Source organism: Ochlerotatus camptorhynchus, unplaced genomic scaffold, assembly GCF_037179485.1.
Source record: "Ochlerotatus camptorhynchus isolate MF236.1 unplaced genomic scaffold, CSIRO-AGI_Acam_v1.1 ptg000336l, whole genome shotgun sequence".
Taxonomy (NCBI): domain Eukaryota; kingdom Metazoa; phylum Arthropoda; class Insecta; order Diptera; family Culicidae; genus Ochlerotatus; species Ochlerotatus camptorhynchus.
The window spans coordinates 879,982-907,020 of record NW_027040824.1 but is presented as its reverse complement, the minus strand read 5'-3'; the positions used below and the strand labels follow the sequence as shown (position 1 = coordinate 907,020).

At 39.3% G+C, this 27,039-nt stretch overlaps 1 protein-coding gene across 21 annotated transcripts in view; it reads left to right on the top strand.

Annotated features, from left to right (window-relative positions):
* tmod (tropomodulin) overlaps positions 1–27,039 on the top strand; it is a 212,476-nt gene that overhangs the window by 45,660 nt on the left and 139,777 nt on the right. The window lies entirely within an intron of this gene.

Here is a 27,039-nt window from a genome sequence, read left to right as displayed (position 1 = left end):
GCTAGTTTCAGTCTAATTCAATCTGAAACATATCTTTAATCCTCTGAGCAGTTAACTAAATTGCGTCACACACCTTCACCAAATATTCGGAAAAATTACCAAACAACTCAATTAGCCACTTTCGACGAACATTAAACACCTATTTTTACTAAACGATGCTGTCGTTCTGATTAGCAGCGCAGTAAATTTATTGCCATCGGCTGGTGTTCAAATAAGCTTGAGGGTTGAGAAACCAGTTCATTTTCGAAATTCCTAAGATCTATGGATCATAACAACCACCCAACCAAGAGCGGGACGGACTTCATCGGAAAATTTACGACCCCAGCCACGTGATGCGTCAGACAAATGGACGACGACCCAGGCGAGGAGACCTTTTGATGTTGGGAAATTACACGTGCAAACGTTTTGCAACATGACTTCGCTTTCATCCCAGGCGTTTTATGCTCACTTAAAGATCACTAAAACTGAATTCATAAATTTTCATAAAATTACGTGAAGGGAGAAAAAAAAAACCCGTACCTTGCTCCAACCTCGATGTCGTACCAACGTTTGTTATTGGTACATACCGCCAACTGATGAACCATTGGTTTCTCGTGGTAGGATGCAATGTTTTGAGAATCTTTACGATTTTTTTTTTTTTTTTTTTTTTTTTTTTTTTTAACTCTTTATTTGTTCCAAATTCAAAATAAATTACATTTCATTTTAACCTAGGTGCTCCAGTTACTGCAGTAACGTACCAGCCTTAATTGTTATGATATATATCTAAGTGTTTTTACATTGTTCATGTCTTGGCAATTCAGTATTTTAAACAGGTTTTTTAACCTGTATGTCAGTATAACAATTGATATCTTAAAACTAAAAACTAAAACTAAATCTTATCTAAGTATAAAGGGAATTAATCGTTGCAATTGAGGATTGCAACGATTTTTGCCTGAAATTATTCATTATTTTGTTGGACATTTGTGCTAAAGTCTCAACATTCGAAATTCTATGTACTTCGGTTGTACTGTACCAGGGAGGCAACTTCAAAATCATTTTCAGAATTTTGTTCTGAATCCTTTGAAGTGCTTTTTTCCTGGTAGTGCAGCAACTAGACCATATTGGTACAGCGTAAAGCATGGCCGGTCTAAAAACTTGTTTAAATATTAGAAGTTTATTCGTCAGGCAAAGTTTGGATTTCCTGTTTATAAGAGGATACAAACATTTTATATATTTGTTACATTTGGCTTGAATGCCCTCAATGTGATCTTTAAAAGTTAATTTTTGGTCAAGTATTAATCCAAGATATTTCACTTGGTTTGACCAGGAAATTGGAACTCCGTTCATAGTGACTATGTGACTACTACTAGGTTTCAAAAACGAAGCTCTAGGCTTATGTGGAAATATTATAAGTTGAGTTTTGGAAGCGTTGGGAGAAATCTTCCATTTTTGTAAATAAGAAGAGAAAATATCTAAACTTTTCTGAAGTCTGCTGCAAATAACACGAAGACTTCTTCCTTTAGCGGAAATGCCTGTGTCATCAGCGAACAAAGATTTGTGGCAACCCTGAGGCAAATCAGGGAGGTCCGAAGTGAAAATGTTATACAATATAGGCCCAAGAATGCTACCCTGAGGAACTCCTGCCCTAACAGGTAGTCGATTAGATTTGGAATTTTGATAATTTACTTGAAGAGTTCTGTCAGTTAAATAATTTTGAACTAATTTCATAATATAAAGTGGAAAATTAAACTTTTTCAATTTAGCAATCAAACCTTCATGCCAAACACTGTCGAATGCTTTTTCTATGTCTAGAAGAGCAACTCCAGTTGAGTGGCCTTCAGATTTGTTTGAACGAATTAAATTGGTAACTCTTAAGAGTTGATGAGTAGTTGAATGCCCATGGCGAAATCCAAACTGCTCATCTGCAAAAATTGAGTTCGTATTGATGTGAAGCATCATTCTATTCAAAATTATCTTTTCAAAAAGTTTACTTATTGAAGAAAGCAAACTTATTGGACGGTAGCTAGAAGCTTCAGCTGGATTTTTATCCGGCTTCAAAATTGGAACAACTTTTGCATTTTTCCATTTATCAGGAAAGTATGCCAAATGGAAACATCTGTTAAATAATTTTACCAAGAAAGACAAGGTACTCTCTGGGAGTTTTTTGATGAGGATATAGAAAATTCCATCATCACCTGGAGCTTTCATATTTTGAAATTTTTTAGTTATAGACCTTACTTCGTCCAAATCAGTCCCCCAGGAATCATCAAAAATATTTTCCCGAGAGAAAATATTCAGAAAATCCCGAGCAACCTGATTCTCAATAGGACTAGTAAGACCCAAACTGAAATGATGGGAACTCTCGAATTGCTTAGCAAGTTTCTGAGCTTTTTCCAAATTTGTGATCAAAATTTTACCACCTTCTTTAAGCGCTGGAATAGGCTTTTGAGGTTTTTTCAAAATTTTTGTGAGTTTCCAAAAGGGTTTGGAACTCGGGTCTAATTTAGAAATATTATTTTCAAAAGTTTTGTTCCTCAGGGCAGAGAATCGCTTTTTAATTTGTTTTTGCAAATCCCGCCAGATAACTTTCATGGCAGGATCGCGTGTTCTTTGATATTGTCTCCTACGGACATTTTTAAGACGGATCAAGAGCTGAAGATCATCGTCTATTATAATTGAATCGAATTTAACCTCGCATTTTGGTACTGAGGCAGCTCTTGCTTCAACTATAGAAGTAGTCAGAGATTCAAGAGCATAATTAATTTCATCTTTGGTTTGCAAAGGAATGTTTGGATCGAAGTTATATTCCATAAATGTTCGATACTGCTCCCAATCAGCTCTATGGTAATTGAAAGTAGAGCTGTTGGGATTACAAATTATTTCTTGGGATATTTCAAAAGTTACTGGAAGGTGATCAGAACCGAAGTCAGCATGGGTAACCAATTGGCTACAAAGTTGACATGAATCAGTTAAGACCAAATCAATAGTGGAGGGATTTCTTGCAGAAGAAAAGCATGTTGGGCTGTTTGGATATTGAATAGTGTAATAACCTGCAGAACAATCATCAAACAGAATATTACCATTGGAATTGCTTTGAGCATTATTCCATGAGCGGTGTTTTGCATTAAAATCACCAATAATGAAGAATTTAGACCTATGACGGGTAAGTTTCTGGAGGTCACCCTTGAGAAAATTCTTTTGCTGGCCTACGCATTGGAATGGCAAATAGGCAGCTATAAACGTAAGTTGTCCAAATTTTGTTTCAACAGAAACCCCCAAAGTTTCAAAAACTTTGGTTTCAAATGAAGAAAGAATTTTATGCTTGATTCGTCTATGAATAATGATGGCAACGCCACCACAGGGTCCATCAAGACGATCATTTCTATAAATCAAGTAGTTTGCGTCCTTCTTAACCTTATGGGCAGGTTTAAGGAACGTTTCAGTTATAACGGCAATATGCACGTTATGAACTCTTAAAAAGTTAAATAGCTCGTCTTCATTATCTTTAAGAGATCGAGCATTCCAATTTACAATATTTAATGCTTTAAAATCCATTACTGAATTTTAAAGTCATGACAATATTATTTGCAAATTTTACTCCAGTTTGAATAGCATCAAACATGGAGTTAGATTTAAGCATATCAGAAATCATGTCAATTAATGAATTCTGTAAAAATTCCATTTTGGGGGCAGTAATGCTTCCTAAGTCAAAATTGTCAAAATTTCCGTTAGTATTACGTTGGTTAGTATTTTGATTTCTACCCGCTGCAATAGCAGCATAGGTAGCTCCATTAACTCGCTGAACATTGTTAGCAGCGAGGGGAGTAGGTACAGATGAAACATTTGAAGCAGGGGAGATATTTGTACCTACGGGTACGAATGTAGAATTTGTTCCTCGCTGACCGTTGTTAACAGCAGAGGAATTTGTACCTGGTCGGAAACGTGGAGCGTTTCCTACCTGTCGGTTAGAACGAGATTGTAGGATCGCTTTGCGAGTCTTACATTCCCAAAAATTGGATTTGTGGTTTTCACCACAATTTGAACATTTAAATTTCTTAGGATCTTCCTTCACAGGACAGTCGTCCTTTGCGTGAGAGGAATCACCACAATTCATGCATTTAGCTGGCATGTAGCAATTTTTAGTTCCGTGACCCCATCCCTGGCACTTACGGCACTGGGTGAGGTTTTGGAAATTTCCTCCAGTCTTCCTGAAGTGTTCCCACTTCACTCGGACATGGAGCATAAGGCTAGCTTTTTCTAAGGCCTTAAGGTTGTTTAGTTCACTAGACTTGAAGTGAACTAAATAAAAATCATTAGAAATCCCGTTGCGCGAATCGCCAGGACGGGATTTCATTTTCATTTTGATTACTTGGAGTGGCACAACTCCAAGTAATTTTGCCAGTTCATCTTTGATCTGATCCAGGGATTCACCACTGGGCAGTCCTTTCATGACAACCTTGAACACACGTTCAGTTTTGGTGTCGTAAGTAAAAAATTTGTGCTTCTTCTCAGTAAGATACTTGAGAAGACATTTAAATCCGTCCAAGGTTTCAGCCAATACACGGCATTCACCCCGACGTCCAATTTGTAGTGAAAACTTAACTTTCACGAAATTCAAAAGTTCCATGCGAAGAGCATGGAAATCGGAAGTGGTTATCACAATAGGGGGAATCTTTTCCTTCTTGGCATTAAGCCGGGAAAGTTTACTAGAATTTTTCTTGGATGATGGATCAATCTCATCATCCGTGAGCAAATCAAATTGATTACTCAAATTAATTTCATCAGAAGGGGGGTCAAGAGTTTGCCCCTTTCTTTTGCGTTTAGGCGCCATGGCGGCAGTAAATTTTTATCCAAATCGACTTCCAAGCAGATTACTATAAGAATCTGAAGGATCGAAGAGGAATTTTCCAAATCGATATCCAAGAAGGATTACCTCGGGTAGGGTCCAAACAAGGATCGAAGAGGAATAAGAGTTGAACAAGGTAGAAATTTTTTACAGGTTGAGCACTGAAAAGTGCTGTTAAAATTTGTTGTAGCTTTAGGTAGTAGTAACACTTCCTTCAGCAAAAAGCAAATAGATCCGCACGGCAAGAGAGCACGATGCGGACTGAGAATCTTTACGATGTTTACAAAGAAACAAAAGGCGATCGAATGGGCGGAACATGTGAAATGTAAACACCAACCAACGGGAGCTGCCGGGACCAGAGGGGCTTAACCCAATTTTTGCGCTAGAGGACGCAATTCAACTGCACACGGTGTCGATGCATCATTGCTGCAAGGGTTTGTGTTATTTCGACACAGTTTTCAAGAGAAACAGATTAAAAAAAAAAACATACGAATGATTGCCGGGTGAAAATTGCGGGTCAAGGCTTTGAGTGAAGCTTGAGTTGTTAAAGATGATAAATAAAAGATTTTGCTTGCATTTGGTGTAGAGCTGTCAGACCGTTCTGCTCAAAATCCTTGCAATACAATCGATGTTGAAAATTGAAAACGAAATGGCTCTTTCCAGTTCAGTATTATTAAAGGTAGCAGTCGATTTATAATTCACAAGGTGTTCTTTTTTTTTTTTTGTGTTTTCATATAAAGACCTCAGAAAAACAAATAAATGACATATTTCCAGGAAAATGGTAATTTCGTCTGCGTAAACTAATCTCGTTGGAAGATTCCTGGTCTTGTTTTCAAATTACATCTTTACTGAAAAATGTGTTTGTGTATTGTGTGTCATTCACAAATTAAAAAAAGGGTTCGGGTCTGTTTATCGTATAGATGACCGGAAATTTCGAAGTTGCTAATCCATAATTGACGAAAACCAGTGAAATTGCAATAACTTATATGGTCAAAAACGATGCCGGTCACGCCCTTACAGTCATCGGGAAAGGGTAAGATTGTTAAATCAATATCCGTTCTTACTAGAGATTGAATACGCCTAGGGTTTTAGATAGAGATGTACACCAAAAGAACCGATTCTTTAGAACAGCTCATCAGCTCAGATTGATTCACTTTTATTTTTAATATTTTTTTAGTGAGAATTATACAAATTTATGGTTTTAGGCTAGTCTATTAAGTTCATATGTAGTTTCTTTTGTATTTATATTTCTTATAGCAATAGTGAGGTAGATAGAGTTAGTAAAGAATGATCATTAAGTCACGACAAATGGTTCAATTTAAACATTGCTGTTGAGAAAAAGGATTTTTCAATATGCTGTGCCGACAATCTGCTTTTTTTTCAATACTTGTTTGGCCTGTTTTAAAAAATATGTGTTCGCAAGGAACCGATGCCACCGTAACACAAAGACGCTTGCGCATCAGGTGAAACACGTTTGGGCACACAGCTTTCCTGGTTTCCCACCACTTTAGCGGATCTCCAACTCTTGCCAGATGCGGCTCTGCTAGATATTTGTCCAGCTCAACAATTGTTGCTGAAGATGGATGTTGTTAGCCTTGAATTTTCATCACCAAATCACCACAGAGAAGATATCGATACTGGTGTCAGCTTCTGAATCACTTGTGATGTTTCATCCATGTCTGCGGTCATGTCATGCGTAAACATTTCTACAACGGATTGTTATGCCAGGTTGAACTTCCCATCATCTCCGAAAGCTTGTTTCTTGAACCGTGAGTCCAAAATCATCGCTCATTTACTTCCCGTCCATCAAATCTTTTCTGCAAACCGTCCAAAGTTCTTTTTTTAGTCTGATTACACTTTTAGGGAGAACATCGTCCGGCAATTTTGCCATTTTCTGTAGCATTATGCGATACAGCACACAAGTTTTGAAGAGAGACACGTTATGCTCTGTGGATATCTCGGTTATCACGTGGTAGAAAGTTTTCACCTCTCAGTCCGAGTTTTCCAGAGACAGTTTTAACCCAAGCAAAGCCAAAGTTGACACAACCGGGTCTTTGTTATGTTAAATCCGATCCAGCATGTCAAACGTTGAATTCCACCCAGTTGGAACATCTTGTTTTAGTGTAAGGGGTGGTTTGTTAAGTGTTTTCTGCATATCAGTGACCTTTGCCAATTCAAAGCTGCTTTTCTTGAAGTATTGAACAATTTGTTTCACATTATCGACAATCTATTTGATGGACTTTCCAATGGAGTTTTGTACAGGCAAATTAAGCGAATGAGCAAAGCAAGAAACGTTTAGTATATTTAGAATTATGCTGTAGACTTCATATTAGAAGCATTATCCGTAACAATAGCGGCTATTTTGTCATCAATCTCAAATGCTTTCAGCACTTTAGTGATCAACAAAGCTATATTTTCACCTGTGTGCTTTCTCCATCAAATTCAGAGCATTTGAGCAGATAAGATTTCTGTTGTCACGATCCTTTCATAAGACACCGTGGGATGTTTACTTTTTAAGTGTCGTTTCATATTTCCGGCTGATCCATTCGATGACGAAATCAAAATGTAGCAATATCAGCACTTTTGCTTTTTCTATAACCTTTGTAAAGTGATCAGGGCTGGAAAATTTCATTTTCAATGAAAGATCACACGCGATATTTACAAAGATACTTCTGTCACTACCATCGGCTGACAAAATGATGATAGAGATTTTCTTCAAAATCTCATCGAATTTTTTGTCATGACAGAACGTGACAGTGTTGTGTTCATCGTAATTACTAGATTCTTAATTTTTCTTCTTTCCTTTATTTAACGTCGGTCTCTGTTCCGCAATCTAGTGCCAATCACCGACGGACATCGATTGCCATCCATTGACGGCAATCGAATGTGCAGGAAGGCAGCTTCCACACCTGTAGAATATCGCACCCATTCAACACACATGGGCCGGGACCAACGGCTTTACTTCCCTTCGGAAGGAAGACGTGACCAGAGATTTTTATGCCTCAGAAAAATCCCACCGACCTCGGCTGGGATTGAACCCAGATCCATCGGGGTGTTAGAAAGCAGTCACGCTTACCACTACACCATCGGCGCCGGCTGTAATTACTAACTCATTTAATGCTATTAAAGTAACTTGTACCGAGGACATCTTTATAATATATTCACTCTACCGATAACATACGGTTGTTTGCTTAAATTTATCTAAATCAGTTAGATATGTTGATGTCAAAACCGCATAAGCATTATTCTCATGAGTGCTTGATCATCGGAAAATGGCAAGAAAGCCCCCGAGTAGCACATTTCCGTCACAATAAGATGCAGCAACTTGTTTATGACTGATATAAGTTGTATAGAAGTTGCCACAACCGATTTGTGACAAGCGTGCTACTAGGGCCAATGATAGGTAGTTTCGTCACGGGGGCGACCCCGGCGTAGTGGTTAACATCCATACTTCTCACGCCAAAGTCACGAGTTCAAATCTCACCCCCGGATAAGTCACGAATGACCCAAGAGTGTTAAAATAACTATAATAAAAAAAAAAAAAAAAGTTTCTTCGCGTGACAATGAGAGGGCCTGTTTTCTCATTTTCACATGACGGCCGTGATATTTACTAGTTCTGGAAGTCGTCGTCTTCAACATGGTGGCAAAATCTGGGTACGATTCGTTGTATAGAAACATTTTAACAATCGAGTTTGAATAGTTTTTTGCGCAACGCTTAGACTTGAACTATTCATTTTATTTCATGAAACTACTGGAACCAGCATTTTAAGTATCTAATCGCAAAACTTTATTTAAAAACCGAAATACTGAATGGACATCGGTGTTTCTCATTATGCGAAGTTAAGAAGCAGTGAAATTCGGGTCTTTTATCATCAGGTCTTTTTTAATCAGAACTGAGGGAGCTGAAGGTTCATTGAGCTCACATCGGGTCTTTTTCACCCGTGTTACGGTTCCCCGGTAGCGGTAGAGCAGAACTACTATAGGGCGGACAAATCACAAACACTTAGGGCAATGTTTTGCCCTCCTAGTTCCTGCTCCTCTTTCTCTCTCTCTCTCTCTCTCTCTCTCTCTCTCTCTCTCTCTCTCTCTCTCTCTCTCTCTCTCTCTCTCTCTCTCTCTCTCTCTCTCTCTCTCTCTCTCTCTCTCTCTCTCTCTCCTGCTCTTATTCCTCTTCCTGGTCCTGTCTAATGCTTGCTAAACAACATGACTCTTCCCTTTTCCCGTCGCAAAGCTTCGCCCACCACGTATATAGGAACGATAGGAACGTACTCACAGCATTTTTCTCCTGCACGCCATCGATGTTGTCACTAAGGGGCTTACTGCATGTCCTCGGGGCTCATGATTGACTAGCTTCCCGCCGTCGTCTGGTCGGCAACTCGACGAACGATCGTGAAAAGTCGTTGTCCCACGAAGCTAGCCGTCGTCGTACCGACGTCTAGGACCGACGTCCTGTTGGTCACTCGCCGCACTGTACAAACGTTCACCGTCACACGGGCGTCCGTAGTTGGTCGTCGTCGCACTTCCGTCTTTGACCGTCGGGCGGTATATCGCTTGCCGTCATACGGACCTCCGTCTTGACCGTCGTGTGGTCCAACTCCGTCGACGTCTGCCGACCTTCCCGCACTTCCCGAATCTTGAGACCGTGGCAAAATAAAGCGCCCTGAAAAGGCTTTCAATTAATATTGGCAGAGGCAATACTTGTGCCGTGAAACTCACCCTCGGATCGGGACGCTTCTTTCTCGTTCCAATTCAGTCGTTTTCCGAGCGGTCCGTTTAACGACCGGTTGATCACTGTTACTGGCTCAAGCCGATTTGAAAAGTGACTAATTAAAACGAACACGTTAGCATCATCGGCGCCATCTTTTATGCAGTAAATTACCTTCGACTACGCTGAGTTCCTGACCAAGAGTCCGTTTCGGAATCAGTGCGTGTGCACGTCTTCTACGGGCGGTTAGCGTTGGAAGTGGTTTGGCCGGATGTTTTTTCCACCCGGTCTACTGACACCGTCTACTTTGTCGGCACTCTGCACTCGTACCAGAACTTTTCTACCTGTTGACGGTTCCACCAATAATGATTTTTTTTTCACTGCCGCTTTTTTCTCCGAACCGAGACGGCAGCCACGGTGTTGTTGTTCCTGTGCGTGCGTTCTCCTCTTTTCGTGTGGTCGCGAACGGAAAACGATCTCGCACCACGGTGTCAAACACGAAAGATGAGCAAGACAATTTCTTGTATGCTTACGTTTTCAAGCCAGGAAGGGGTTTGGACTTTTTGCTATAATATCCGTGTTACTACACTGAGTACAATTTTAATTGCATTTTGTACTTTTCTTTTACTCATGTAAGATTCTTAACTTCATCTTACAATAAACGGAACACCCGCTTGTTGTCAAACCACCACTATCGTACAGCTCTCGTGAGATATTTTCTCTCCGTTTTTTATTTAATTGAAGCTAGAGCGTGATGCACTTGAATACAAGTGAAGTGAGAAAAGTAGCTTCGCATCCCATTTCCAGTTGTGTATGCGTTTATAACAGAGGTCATTTAAACTTTTGTTTATTTTTTTCATGGAAAAATAGTAGTTACAGTGGGATCTGGTGAGCTGCGGTTCATTTAAATAGAACTGCAGGTCTTCAGCTCACTTTAGAGAATCGATTCTTTAGAACAGCTCCGGAGTGGATTACCTATCCCTAGTTGTAGAACCGGTAGTACCGGTACCGGTATTACCGCTAATACCGGTTCAATTTCTGGTACTAAAATACCGGTATTAGCATGTGGCATGTGCCGGTATTTCCAGTACTGAGCATTTGAAAAAAAAAAAGAACAATTATTGATGTTAAATATATTTTAAAGTATTTTTAGTGGAACTGTCAGTATTGATTTTGAACATTTTAATAAAACGTCGTGAACCAACAAGCTGCACAGAACAGAAGTGAAAGTGCAAAAAAAAAATCGACGAATCGAAAAGTGCAACAGTAACGGCCGCTTCAAGGGCCGTTAAATTAATTTAAAAAAAAACTACAGAAATTTTACAGATGCTCCAAGAACAACATCCAGAAAACTTCAAAAAATTTGGGATGAACGATAGCAAAATTTTGGGATCTTCAATATATTTCCGAAAATTTCAGAAAAAAATCAGAAAACTCTATGTTAGTCCCATTAAGGACAAGCTTACCACCCGAAAAAAAAAAAAAAGTTTTGTTAGTCATCATGGCAACAAGTTGGACTCAAAATACTGCGTAAATCGTTTCGGTTTTGTTTAGAGTCCAGTTTTTTTTTTTTTTTTTTTTTTTCATTATGGGATAGAAAATATATTTTGCATGTTACTACAGGTTATCTTCCATTTAATTCCACTAAATTAATGTTGGTATCCATGACAGATACGTATTTCGACTACAATGTGCATTCTTCATCAGTGTCATTCCCACGAAAGACTTATCAAAAATCTAAACCCCTTAAGTACTCATACGCTAAATAGGTAAAAATGTCAATGAAACTACAACGTGTAGAATCGGCACCTACCTAACTAAAAAACCAAAGATTTAAGTAAACTAAAGGAGAAAAATCTTTACAACTATTTAAGAAGAATCCAACAGTTGTATTTAAGCATTCTGCTAAAACCCAATTTTATGACTTCATTATGATGGCTACCAAGCCTTTAGTGATTTTCCTCAGATAACTTCAGGATTGTCCTGAGAACACTAAAAACGTCCAGAACTTCGTGAACATTTTAAGGTCCTTAATATTAAGTTCCAATAGTCCCAGGGTTTTCCATCAATTTCAATAACTCTTCCATTAAATTCATGAAGCATGCAGGAAAGCTACCTCCCATGTAACACACACACACACACACACTTAATCGAGCTCGGTTAAATCTCCAACAGCTTACTTTTCTGTTTGTTAGCTGATATCTCAGTAAAATGTTATTTGTTACCTGAGTCTCGGAAATTGTTGCACTGAATCTCAGCAAAATAAATTGCAGAACTGGTCGGCTGTTGGAATCTCGGCGAAAAATTTATGTGTGCACAAGTTCTATATCAGTTTCTATACCCTTTACATAACTGGATTTGGTTGTAAAGAAGTTTACTCAACATGATTGCATGAAGATGTTATACTTGGGATGAGCTTTGTGGCTGTTCTGAGATCTTCAAAATAGTTCCTTTAATAACAGGAAAATTGTACGAACTTCAAAAAAGTTCCGAGAGCTCCAAATATATTTCAAGAATTTTAAGGCAATTAAAACTAGAAAAATAGCGATACATTTCAAGAAGTTCAAAAATTTACCATTTTTAGTAAACATCAGGGTAGTTAAAAGAAGTCAATAAAATTTTCTGAAATTTCACAGAATCTCTTATAAATTCAAGGAACTTTTAGCAACTCTAGTTCATCACTGGATCGGTATCATTGTTTTTGTCACAAAGAACTACTATTTTGCTTCATGAGGTCTTTGAAGTGGTTCCAAGACTCTTTGAACGATTTGGAACCTCACAATTATTTGAGGCTTCTTATGAGAAGCGCAAGTATGAATGATAACTGGTTCGAAAAAGGAATTCTACATTACTTTAATGATGCTACGTTGTCTCTGGCAAAACTACATCATGTTTAAAAACTTAGTTTATCCACCCTTGGTGAGACCTGACCCTATTCTGACTAAATTCCAACAAAACTACTCAAGTCCTGATCTAACTACTTCAAGATAGCTCAATGGGCGTATTCGGGTGGTTTTTGAATGAAATTATTTCTTTCTTTATCTGTTTTATTCGCACAGTCAACAGATCAAAACAACCCCAAAATTTAACTTGAAATTGGAAATTTATTCCCAATTGTGACGAGGCTTTTGAAACGACGTATGGCACTTGATCTTGAAACGTCAGTGAAGAGTCAAGAAGTACTCTAAGATCTTTTCTTTTACTCTAAGATATTTCACACTCTTACGTTTAGAGAGGTACAAATTAAAACGTAGTCGTGGAGATCCAATGGTCTTTTACGCCCAAAGCAAATAGCAGAGCATTTAAAAGCATTTACGGTTTTTCTTTCATCAAGCTGTGAAGGCCTCTCATTGAATTGTTCTTGAAGAAATAAATCGTCACTTGGTTTGTTGAGAACATAATATAGCTTGAGGTCGCCAGCGTAAGATTTTTTGTGGCATTTCAGGATGATGTTGACATCGTTCATGTATAGCAGGAAAAGGAATGATCCATGCCTTGTGGTACGCCGGACTCTCCTGGAAACGAAGATGAAACATGATCACCACGCTTGGCGGAAAAATTTCGTCCAGTCATGTACGAGCGCAGCCAAGAGTGAAAATTACCATCAGTACGCTTGCATCCTCTTGTACGACCCGAGAAAACGAATGAGTTTTTCCACCAGCTAGGGAAAACACAAAAAGCCAACGAAGACCAACATTGGTTGTTATCGGATGGTGATAACCACAGTGGGACAACGTTTATAAAACCACGACAAAATTTAATACCCCGACTGACAAACGGTTTCAGTCAACATGTTATACATATTCTTAAAGAAAAAATTCTGCTGAATCGATTGGGGGTGGTCTCATTGGCTGGAGACTTTAGGGTTGGGTCAGCCAGAGCTCCCGGTAAAATAGGAAATGCCAATATCTATCGACATTGTTTTGGCTTATTTTCTTACTTTTGGTATATTACTGGAAATTGATAGTACTAAGTAAATTTGGTGTAACGACACACCCTCAGGGAATTTCTATTTGCCCAACGGCCACATTATGAAAATTGTCCTAGAACCTAGTACACCGTTCAGCTCTCTATGGTAAGCTGTGCTGAAAGCGTCCAGCATACATCCGAATGTGAAACTATTCCCGGAACGAGTGACGCCCGGATAGAAGAACCCATTGAAGAACCAAACTGCCAAGTAGGCACCGGTGGTGTAGTGGTAACCGTGATTACTTCTGACCTCAATGGGCCTGGGTTTAATTCCAGACGGCGCCGTCGGAATTTTCTGAGGCATGAAATCTCTGATTACGCCTGGGTCGATAGCTAGGGTCTAGGTGTGGGAGTTGCCTCCCTGGCCCTGGCGTCGGTAGTACGGAAAACAAGATCGACGGAAAACAAATCAAGGGGAAAAAAGCTACGTGAAGCCAAGGAGGTTGAAGTTGCCGTTTTTGATGATGTTATCACAAGCGCTCATCTCAGAGACAACCCAGTATACAGGTGTGTGCCTGAATTTTCATGCAACACATTTTACCCGCAAATGATCATAAACTTGAATTTGATGTGATTTCAGTTTACCTCAGATTCTGGCCACTTTTCCGGTACTATCCAGAGCATATGTGACCAATCTTACCCTGGGTACTTAATATTCTTGTTATTGAACTTTCAAGCCGACTGATGCCTCACAAGATAAGATTTGGCTCATTTCAAACTCTGGTCACTTACTGAGAAATAGCGATGTATACACAATGTGGTCCCTGGCACTAAAAATGATAGCATGAAATGTTTAAATAAAATACACTTGCGATTTATGAGTCGTATGAAGGGTTTTGGCTTCACGAGAGTCTGTGTACTTAAAATGACCACCGACCTTACCCTTAAGTTCTCATGTGATTCAATGCGTCGCATGATGGGTTTTGGCCATTGCAAGACACTCAGAGCTATATGTCGCATGATGGACTTCGGATTTTTGTACGGAACCGCGACAGAGTTTGTTTACAATGTTATGTCAATTTTTTTTCAGTAGATGGACAAAAGTTCAACTGTGCACTCTTCTATTGTTGCGAGGACTTTGCAAATTGCCTGCAGCTCGGTCGGTCGGTGAATCAAACTAAATTTGAATATGCCTGGAATTGAGGCCAAGAACACTATTTATTTTGACTTCACAAATGGAAGCACGAGACCGTCCTTGGGCGAAATTTCCATTTTCGTCAAGGTGCTGAACGCGAATGCTGCTGAAATTAAAGCAACTTATCGGATATTGGAGGAGAAAGCCTTATTAATCTAGTTTTACTCGCAGGAGTCTGCGCTTTATGCATTAAGTAACAACAGTGTGGAATTACAGTATGTCCCATAAAAAAATGCGAAAATCCATACCTTAGTTTCAAATAATTTTTTTTTTTCATAGGAAATGATAAGAAAAAAAAATCATAATTTTATTTAGGGAATCGTTTATTAGGCATTTCATGATTACATTACTCAATATGTCCACCATTTTTCTCGATCACCTTCTCCAAACTGGGACGGAATCAAGAGCATACCTTCTCAATGTATGAGTCAGTCATCGAGTTCCATGCCTTGGTAATGGAAGCTTTCAGGGCGCCAACACTGGGGTGAGAACGTTCACAGGCCTTAGCCTGAACATATGCCCATATTGAGTAAACCAAAGGATTCAAGTCCGGGCTGCTAGGAGGCCAAATGTCCTTTGGCCAAAATTCCATGTTTTCCTTCAGCTACGCTTGAGTCCTTTTTGAGGTATGACACGGTGCACCGTCCTGTTGGAAAATGACGTATTGGTGTGCTCCAACGTTGGCTTTCATCCATAGAAGAACATGGTCCTTCAAAATGTTCTTGTAAACCTCGGTATTAACTTTTAATCCAGCTTTGATAAATACTGGAGGCATTTTCAAGCCAATGGACGCAACTGCCGCGAAAACCATGACTCCGGCCGGATGTTTGGTTGTAAACTTGAATTTCACGTTTTCTGGAACATCCTCAATCATCTTCGGTGAAATAAACCTGTCTGTACGTGTGTTAGATACGGTATCGATGGTGAACATTTTCTCATCGGAGAATACGATGATGGTATGCTTCTTTTTTAATGCTGACACCAAACGTTTCGAGCGCTCCAGCCGTAGTTGTTTGATTCGGTCCGTTACAAGGTGGCGCTTTATTCTTGCCCTGGACGAACATTTTAAGTCATCTTTGACCAACCGTTGCATGGTAGTTTTTGAAATATCGGCTTCCTTAGCCAATTTCCTCTCTCACTGATCTGATGACCTTCGGGTACGGTAAACGGTAGCCAGGTGGCATCCCACAATCGTTGCAATTTGTTTTACTGGCTTTTTGGGCGAGCAGCAAATTAGTCACAACCTCCTTTGCGTACATTTTGCTCAACTTTGTTACTCGCGAACCACTGTTTTGTTTACATCGTCTCAGAGTATACAGTCAGATGATTACACACACGCAATTAAACAGTAAAAATAATGTTTAAAGCTACCCAAAAATAAGTATTGAAAGCTTTCGCATTTGTTATGGGACATACTGTAATGTTCCATAGGGTGCCCAGAATATAGAGCTTTTATCGACAATGCTCCGCGAAACGGAGCCACTTGTTCCTTATGCCAGCTGAGGCTCTGGTCCAAATTTAAGCGGAATCGGTTAATACTTACCTGAGGCGGGTTGAAGTTTGTCTGGGAAAAATCAGCAAAATGTATGGAGAAACACCTTATACTTCCTTACCGTCATGTCTGAAATTTTTATAGGAAATTTTATGCCTAACAACTTTGTCCAAGGCCGAAAGACCATCCGAATTGATATGAAAAAGTTATTATTATTTTTTAAAGTGATGTCTGACTGATACTAAGGAAAGGACCTAAATAGTAATGCTGGATAATTAAAATGCAGCCACAGTTTGGAATAGGGATCAAGTGGCTCCGTGACGAGGAGGGGGTCATTTTTTTTTTTGGGCACCCTAATGTTCCATTATGGGGATGGAAAGGCAGTGAAAGTACGGAAGGCAACATTCAATACGTGTGAGTGTATGATTTGCCTCCGGAGGTCCCGGATAAATACGGAAAAGGGTTGTGCATATATTATGTCACGCTGTAAGGGGGTAGGGGTGTCTAAAATTTTGTTACAAGCAATACATTAGGATCAGCGATGGAAGAAAATCGCTTCTAGCGATCAATGAACACGTATAAACCCACTGTGCGATTCTTTGCTACTCCCACAGCAAGCGATTCTTTCCTACTCCTAAGCACTAATACACAGGAAATACTGAGAGCCGTGAGTAACAGAGATCTCAAGAGAGTACGACGAAAGCAAATCATTGACAGGCGCACTCACGATTCATTTCGCATACCATGCAATGCTTGTCGTCAATGCAAGCTACCAACTGTTGTTCTCGATGTGTACAGTTTAGGACAAAAGGTTGTTCGGATTATGTACAGTGGACGAGCAACTGTATTCAAATCATGATCATTGGCATGATGATCATGATTTTTTTTAGCTTTCCGTTTTGCCTTCTCTACGTCCTACTGTGGTGTGAAAAGGAACTGCTGTACAGTAGCATAGTCATCGTCAAGCCGGATAGATCTGGCGATCGGAGGCAAAAGTGCTTGCGTAGTGAAATTCGGTTTTCTCGGTAGTTTGTATTGCAACACGTTTTTCGCGGTCGAGTTTGGTGATAAGTGGTAAAATAGAGAAATTCTGTGAGATGGAGCGTGATCCGCCAGTGCCATCTAAAGAAACCCCGCAGAAGAAGAAAAATGATAAACCCAATGTATCCGAAACAATTCGACAGTTATTTGTTTTCGAAAATAAGGAATACCGGTGCACAGTGGGTGAAGGCTGCAGTTATCGACCGAAATCGATACAAATTTCTAACTGCAGTCGACATATTCGCGACCAACATCCGATCGAATATAACGTGCTTAATGTGGGCAAGCGAATTGCCGACGAAGAAGTGCAAAATCTGTTGCTCAAAAAAAGAGCGAAGTGTTCCGGGCCGCAAGAGGAGTCAATTTCGGTACGCGTAAATCGTCAGATAGTGATGGGAGGGTTGGTGAAACTATGTACCCTGCATAATTGCCCATTCTCCAGTATGAAGTGGGAAGGGATCCACGACATAATTGACCCCATTCTCGATGCCTTCAAAATTGTCGTCAATCGTCACAACATCGCAAAAACGATCGGCGATACAAGTAATGCAATAATCGAAATTATCAAGAATGAAGTCAAACTGCAACTACTTTCGCTGAAATTCGATTGCACAACGAAAATGACCAAAAGTGTGCTGGGGGTCAGCGTGCAATTTTATAAGGATTTAAATCTCGTAAGCCGATCTCTAGGTAAGTAAAGCAATAATTTCCCTGGCTTTAAAAAGGCTTCAATTTTGATATAGTTTCGGCGCATTTTGCTAGTTTAACCGTCCTAGTGCTTTAAGGTCTTTTTTGAGCCATTCAATTCGCTATAACTTTGTACTGCGAAAAGCAATTGACCTGCAATTTTGTGAATTTTCTCAACTTTTTGAAACACAAACGCAATCAAAAGCAGATTTCAAAGACCTCTAGGAACGGTTCTACAGAAAAAGTGACACATTATGCATTAGCGGGTCGTTTTAAACCCACATTCATATATGCTTGCAAAAAAATATATTTTTCAACCGATTTTTGAGCAGTTTATTGGATGCTGCCTTGAAATTAGTATCACGTAGCTCTGAAACCCTGGCCTCTCCAAATTGTCCTTAATTTTAAGCAAAGGCCGGTTCAAATCTACCATACTTTCAACCCTTTTGGGAAAGGGGGAGGGGGTGGGAATTAAATGAAGTAAAAAAAACACACACACATGAGGGAAAAACAGATTTTCAACGTGAGGTGCTAACAAATTTTAACAACAAATCCTAAAAACGTGGAAAACTAAAAAAAGATATAAATAATTAAGTGATTTCTTTCCATTTGATCCACATGATACATTTCTGTCAATTTGAATAAATTTTGAATTGATGATATTAATTGATATGAATTGGATTTTTACTAAATTAGATTTAGATTTGTATTGAATTTGAATTGGATTTCAATTGAAATCGAACTGATTTTGAATTTAATTTGAGTTAAATTTAAACTGAATGAAAATTGGATTTGAATGGCATGGAAACCGATCCTGAATTGAATTTGAACTGTATATGAATTAGATTTGGCTCTCCCTTAGCTCTGTTGGTAAAGGCGCAGGGATACAAAGCAACGTCATGCTGGAGATGGTTGGGTTCGAATCCCGGTCGGTCTAGAAATTTTTCGGGTTGGAAAATTTCTCGACTGCAATGCGTTGCGTGACGATGTCATTTACAAATAAGACCATAGCAAATTCACGACTGTCTTTTAAGGTTTGTATGTTAATGAGCATGCAGCGTGCTTCGTAAGTGCATATAATAGAAATTGTTTTTGTACTGATTCTATTCGGTCAAAATGCGTGCTTTGATAAGGGGATCAGACAATGCTGCAATATTCCAGGATTGACCTGACATAGGCGCTATGATATGATTGCTAACATAGTTCTATACTTGTTTGATCTAAAAGAACTAAGCATCTGAACTCTTGGATGGTTTGAAGAACCTAGAATACCTGGCATCCTTGACAATAGATCACGTATCTCTGGTTCTACCTAGTAGTACAAAATATCTGAACTGCTGAACAATTTGGACAACCTAGAACATGAGACATCCTTGACACCGTAGAGCCACACACTCTGTTTTTACTGACGCCACACTCAAGTGCGTGAAATCTTGCACTCGAGTGTAGCGTCAGAGAAAACAGCGAATGTGGCTGTACGGTGCAAAATGCGCATATTCGATAGTGACAAACGAGAGCTCACTTGACTATTTGAAGGTACATTCATTGAAAACTCATTATTACTACAACCAACCGGGGGCTGTTAGATTTCTATACCATTATGTATGATTATTATACGAGATCTGTATAAGAAGGCCGCGTATACATTGAATGTTTTAAATGAGCTACCACCCAAAGTTTGAAAATTGAAAGTAACTGTGTATTGGTGCGGATGGTTATAAATAGCTTGCTCGAAGGAGGCAGGAAACTATGCTCCATTCCAAAAACTTAGCAGCGTATGATTCTCAAGCCATGGACTTCAGGAACAGTAGTTTAGAGATGTATCCACTGCACATCATGGGTGACCAGCAAACATCGCCTTCCTCCTCGGTGCTTCCACAGTCTCTTATAGCATCATAGCACGCGAGATATATAGCCGCTATTCGCAAAAGAATCTCATGTTCTATAGGAATCCCTATCTACATGGGACTATTATGGGAATACCGGCAGTATAGCTGCGCTAACTTCACATTTTTCGGCCGATACTGTAGATTAAAGTGACCAGATCTCTTCAGACCCAATCCGGGACGCTTGATTTAAAACACTTATAATATGTACAGTTATATTTGTTTTCTTGGAAAACATAACAGCTGCCTGATACTTGATGCTGTTTTACACACTTAGAAGATCACCTTTCATATCGCGCATTTTGCTCGTTAAAAAGTGCACCGGGAAACGTTCCGGGCTAGTACCGGAACCAGTGGACCGACTACCCGGCTATCAAAAGGCCTCAATTCGGCCACATTTTTGGCACACTATCACGGTAGTCGTCGCGCATAAGGCAATGTGTAGCGGAGAACACAGCGCACTAGGTGCAACGTTAGGTTATCGTATTAATTTAGAAAAACGCGACTGATTTTCCAACTCTCAAGTGGAAATGCAGAATTCTTATCATGCGAATCTCGCTTTAAGTCTATAGTCTGTATACGGCGGTGCGCCAGTGCGCGCGACTCACGAAACCCCGAATTGACGGGGAATTCGCTTATATATTTTTTTTTTTCTTATTGCTTGCAGCCTGCTAGCAACCGTGTCCTGCATCTTCAAGCCCACACTGCTAATGAACAACAAACGCAGCAAAATACAAAAAGAACACTCACTCTCGTCATGTGAAACACACACGAGTTGCGATTTGTGTACGTAGTGAGCGAAAAAGGTAACTCACTTTTCTGAGCAGGACTCAATCCCTCGATGATTGATTTTCTGTGGGTTGCTTTTGTAGCAACGTTTGATCATGACGGGTGATGATTAACTGTTAGTCGTAAAGCGTACAGTTTGCGAGTAACTCTGTTGACGATTAAGTGGAAATCTAATCATGCTCGTTTGATTTCCATCGCTGATTAGGATACATAAATAATACATAAAGGAAAAACGTCACGGTAGCGGTAGAAGGGGTAAATTTTTCATCGATTTAGCATGACATAATTAATGCATGGGCTCAAAGTGAAGCGTATCGTCCGGGAGAAATTCCCTGTTGAGCTGGGCCTAGACATGCACACTGGTATACGCAGTGTGCATATGGACATGAAAAAGGAAATTTCCTCATCACACCATTTCCTCAATGGGAAAGGAAACAAAAACATGTGTTTTTATGCAATGTGGACGAACCCCAGATGAATTCTTGCTCCAAGTGGAAGGTCCAAAAGCAATAAAAGGAACAACTGAAGGAAGGACACAAACAAAACGTAGAACAACACTAACGGAATGGAAAACATGAACAGGAAGGCAACGACAAAGTACCAGTTGGAGAGATCAATGTGCTTGAAGAAGAGGTGGTGGAAAAGGCCGTAACGTACCTGGAGGCCAAAATAAACAGTGAAAAGGGAAAAATGCGATGTTCAAACACCGAGCCAAACACAACAGCACTCGTTTTCAAACATCGGAATGACGCGTATTACTTCTATAAATTCCAAATTGTAGACTATACGGAGCTCTGGATGAAAAAAACGATTCTAAGAGGAAAAGTAGTTGCATCGACGGCAGAAACCAGGTAGCAAAACTCAGCCCACCTTTCAAGAAAAATAAAAAGAACTGTTTCTCATTAATATCTTTTTTTAATTATATATGAACTTATTAACTGTATCTCGGCTCCATAGAGTCCTTTTGGACATTTGAGCTTTCAATAAATAAATTGAAAAAAAAAATGTTATACAAAGGTGTCCACTTTTTTCGTGTGCAAATATCCGTAGAACTAACAGCACTGCCGGTCATTCACTTCAATTTCAAGTGCATTTTGGTTTAGTATTATTTTCACTTCAACAAATTTTAAGTCATTCGATACTTTTGTGGAGATGTGATTTGAGCTCATTACCTTATGCGAGAGAGATATGCAGGCTCACCATTACGCTTTGCCCAGCCATGTGCATTATCGATCGCGATTTTTGGTTTTTAGCATGATGTAAACAATTTTTCGGTGCTGATTAACATTGGCGCATCAGCGGTACCGGTGGTGTAGTGGTAAGCGTGATTGCCTCTCACCCTAGCAGCAGGCCAGGGTTCAACCCCCAGTCGGCACCGCCGGGATGTTCTGAGGCATAACATCTCTGATCACGCCTTCCTTCGGAAGGGAAGTAAAGCCGTTGGTCTCCGGTTCATGAGTTGATGGGTCGATAGGTATTCGCGATAGTTGATAGGTCGATTTCGCGTGATCTACTTCATGCATGCTTTGAAGGAAAAAAATAATAATCATAATATTAAAATATAATCTATTAATATAGACACGCGAAAGTTTGTCTGTAAAGCTATTGCATCTTCTCCTTTTTTGATTTTTGCAGAGTGAAAAGTGGTTCACTCAAATTGTGTATATTGATTTTCTAAGATGGGGACACCGATTTTTGAAATACTGTCAAATAGCATACACTATGTATATTTTCGGAACGGCAACGATGAGCAGAAACCGGAAATCGATTATTGGCGCCATGTTGGAATCCATGTTCCGGCTTCCGATTTTTGAGAAGCTATTTTAAATACCCTACGATATAGGTATTTTCGGGATGGAAACGATGAGTAGAGACTGAAAACCGAGTATTGCGCCATTTTTGAACTCAATGGTAATGGTTACAAAATTCCAAAAATGATAATTGATAACATTCTTCAGTATACCACTAAGAACTTTCTTTAATTGTGTGTGAGGTAATTCGTCGATCCATTTATGATTGAATTAACTTCTGCATTCACACATCTGTCAAACGAAGAAATGGCGTTTTCGTAGCATCGGTAAATTTTATTTGAATCCACTGGCGAGTATTGGTATCAGAGAGGCATTATACCAATACTCGCAATGACGTTTCTGCTGAAATCTATATCTATTCCCAATTAGGATTTCTTTCTGCATTTTCACAGTTATTGAATAAAAGTAAGACTATTCAAAACAAGAAGAATGATATCCTATGTCCAGAGAAAACGAGAAAATTTATAACTCACCCACGCGTGCTACGCCATTCCAAAAATCGTATTTACCTTTACTGCTAATTTAGCAACAAGCACTGAAAACATGTTCAGCATAATAAGTATTTCAAGATAATGCTCTTGGAAAATTCACTGGACTCCAGGATCAAGATCCTGAAATTTCCATAAAGCTTTATGAATTGTTTTTGATTACGTTTTGATATGAATGTTTAAATATATGGTAGGTCTCATCCAAATTAGCTCAGAATTACAGGTGCTTCGACCTTCACCCTTAGCTATTCTGTTTACCGTTCAAGTATTCTCGACGCAGTTTGTTTACATTTTAGTGCTCAAAAATTTGCTTGCAAGCATTGCTGAGCTAATAATAAGTCCATTAATTCTATTCGAACCGTGCCAAAGGCGTTTTCCATTATTGTTGCTGCTTTCTCCACAGGTTATTAACGTTCAGTTGATATTATCCAACTTCTAGGTGGTGGATGTTTGAATGTTTTTTATGTGTCTTTGTGCGTGAAACCACAATACACTTTGTTGCCGGAAAATTGATCCACTTTGCTGAGTTTGTGTAATTGTGCATACTGTAGCATGCAATGTACTTTAGCAGACATCTAGATCTACACACGTCACTACTGCTGTCTGTGGTATTCCTCCGAGTGTATATGTTCTCCAGATTTTCCCGTATGACACACTTTTCCCAGACCACTTACATACTTCGGCCACACCAGAAAAGTCTGGCCGCATATCTGGAAAAGATTGCTCCCTCTATCAAGATGAATCAGGAAAACAAACACACCGCGGTAAAAATATAAATATGAAAACCGCTTTCGATGCTGCCAGAGGGAAAGGAGGATAAAGCCGCGGTTTATAATATATGACCCTCCGTCCGGTGAGATGCTGTGAAAAGTCTGGTAGAAAACCTCTCATTTTCCTCTTTTTTGCCGGTAAACTCCCCCACAGTGCCTGCCTACCTATCCCGTCGTTAATGCTGTAGTTTCGAAACGGTTCTTAGTAAGGTTTTGGAAACGCTTCTGCAGTGGCCACCTCAGTCACCGTTGGAGAACGGTCCCGTGAAGACCGCTGTCGCGCGTTTTATCATTTTATGGAATCCCGCACCGTGAAGAGTTCTGAGTCGTTGTTGAGTGTTTTCGGGTTACGCAGAAGTTTAGTGCACGTGCGTGCGCGTACGGTCGTGTGTGAACGTTCCCGACCGCACAACTTGAAGGCGGGGAGGTCGCTGAAAGCAATAACACTACTGCGCTGTCGTTGACTGGATTAATGACCCGACAGCTGCAGCACTAAGTCAAACAAAGAAAAGTGGATTACGACGCGTACGAACCACATGACAAGGATTAAGTTTAAGTAATTATCCGTGAATGTTCTGGCGTTCGATGATCTGTGGTAGTGGTAGTTCCATCTCAAAGGATGGAAGCGGTGGAATTAAGTAGGATGTTGAAAAACGACTTCCTGACGATGGTGGTGACAATTTGTGCGATCTGGGTTTCTTTGAACAAAGGGAAAATAAATGCGTTTTAGAGTGTGCCAAGTGCCGAGTAGGGAGATAATTTATAACCATTCCGGCATCGTTGTCAGAAATGTGCGAGCGTGTAGTTGTTTGCGTTCGATATTTTTCGTTCGAAAGAGTACAACGGGCGCTTTGTAACAGATGAGCTGTGAAAGGAACGTGGTAGCTTGGTGCGCTGAATATGGCTGCCCGCTAAAAGATTTATGCGATGCAGGCAAGCATTGCGCATTGCCTTGAGATTGAACTCTTCGGCTGTTGCCCTACTAAAAGCAGTTAAATACTGATGAGGGTTGAGTAGTTGTATCAGATTGGGAATTATCCTACCGAGATAAAACACCTTTGCCACCATCGCTGGAGGTCTGCCAACAGCTGTGTTTGTACAGATGGTGATTATTTTTTTCCCCTAAAGTTTAACAATTAACTTCTTGAATGCAAATGTGAAAAACTTAAAAACGGTTGGGCGAGTATAAAATTCATTGGTTTAGCCAGGCAGAAACTGTTCCTCCTCTCCTTTGTATTGATCAGTAGTAATCATTTTAGCCCACGAATCATGAAATATGATCTAAGTTAATTGATTTGAAAATCTCTTATTTGGAAAAGATCTTGAAAAATCATAAATTTCTCACGATCTTGACTATTGTTATCGCCATATGGCCGAATAGGTTATTACGCTGAATTTTGTATAAGTACGATTGTATCGTCGTCGTAACTGTAAATTTGATCGTTTGGATTACCTCAAGAGAGAGAATGCTCAAATAGATTTCTACCAAGAATCTATGTTGAAAATTAGGGTTTGAAAATACAACCAAAGGAAATCTTAAGATTCTGGCTGTTGAATAAATTTCTAAAATCAAAGACTTTCTACAATTTCGAAAATCTAAGGCTTGGAGAAATTTTAGCGATTCCAGAAAAAGGTAGAGATTACAAATAAAAAAAAAACACATTTTAGATATGATAGGGTAGATGTACCAGTTATAGCTATAAGCTCATATTATGGTGTGTTTAAATTATGGCCTATTGGAATCCCATAGGCTATAATAAAAATACACCATAATAGTAACCTCCCAAGGCGAACCAGCCTTGTAATTAAAAGGAAAAAAAAATAAAAGGATAATAATAAATGGAACCTTTAGCCATAACTGTTAAACCAAACCTTATTTAGTATAAATAAGACTGATGTCAAGAGACTCAGAACCAAAAAAAAATCCATAATGTTTTGAGAATGAAATTCAAAATTCTTTGACCAGGGATTAAATGACTTCTGGATCTCGACAATAAAATTCAAAATATTCAAATATTCAAATCCAAAAACTCTTGGTAAAAAGAACTCTTGGTGGCATTTAAGTTCTGCCTGTGTTTTATTTTTTATTTTTTCAGAGGTGCGGAGCGACAGGCAAGCGTTTTTTTTTCTGTTCGGGACCTAATACCAGTATTTTGATCTATTGTAGTATAACCCGCAGTGTTGGAAAAGTTCGCGATATTTCACGCAGTTCACCAAGGGAAAAAATCGTGAGTCATTGTGATTTTTTGCGAACTTTTCCATCACTGATATCCCGTGTCCTTAGTTTAGTGCATGTCGTATTACTCCATCACTATTGAGAAATGATGAAGTATACGATTTTTTTACAGTGGTCATACTCGCATTTATCGCAAGGATCCGACTATCATTGAAAGGTCCCGCTATTTATACCCTTCAGAGTGTTGAAACACCCTCCAAAGCCGCGCCTCTTCGTCAGTCAAAATAGGATTCCTTAGCAGTCCTCAGAGTCATGTCACTATCAACAAGGCATAACAAGTAACAAGGACTGAGATGTGTTCCTTGGATTACTGAAAAATCCTGCTCCCCTAGTTTGAAGTAGTCAGGACTAGGAATCGGTGGTAGATCTTACATCCCGTAACGTTCCACGAAAACGTGTTCTACCCACGTTACGGTACAGGCAAGCGTTTAAAAGAAGATTTTTAAGAAAAAGCTTCTAAAAGGTGTTGAAGTAAAAAGCTTTTTAAAAAGATTCTAAAAGAAGCATATAAAAGTAGCTTCTTTTGGTAGCTCATTCTAGACGCTTGCCCATTGCTCCACTCCTTTGACTAAAAGAAAACATGGGCAGGATAGTAAATCTAAATAGCTACGTAGCAAAAGAGCATTTTTCCATGGTTTATGGAGAATTAATTGTTTTAATATAACGATTCGATAGCTTCCGTTTTAAGATGGCTTGCAAAAATTAACTTTGGCGTAATTCAATAGGCTGAAATTAATGGAAAGTGCGTCAGGCGAGAATGGAAAAACAAATGACATCCAAATCGTTTGTTTACATTAAAATTTGGATGTTTGTCCACTTGAATTAACGCATCTTTCATGGTAAATCTAGCAACATTTCATCGGTAATTGAACATGTCTACGATGCTTCGAATTGAAATGATTTGCTGCTAAATTATCCAAGCACTTGAATTTCGGGCGATCATGACCGATAATAATGACTAATTTTATCTTCAAAAATATTCATCGACCAGCAGGATTCTTTTTAAAACGATTTATAATTAAATTTACTAACTGTGAATGACGATTTGATGTAGTTTGATGAATCAATTTCTCAGCAAAAGCGAAAATGCGTACTTCTTTCTACTCAAAATACTCGTTCCAAGCTTTTTATGTTCACCGCCAGAGGCTGAGTAAACCTCTTAGTTTTTGTTAAAACTATTTACACTGAGGAATTTCAGAGTACCG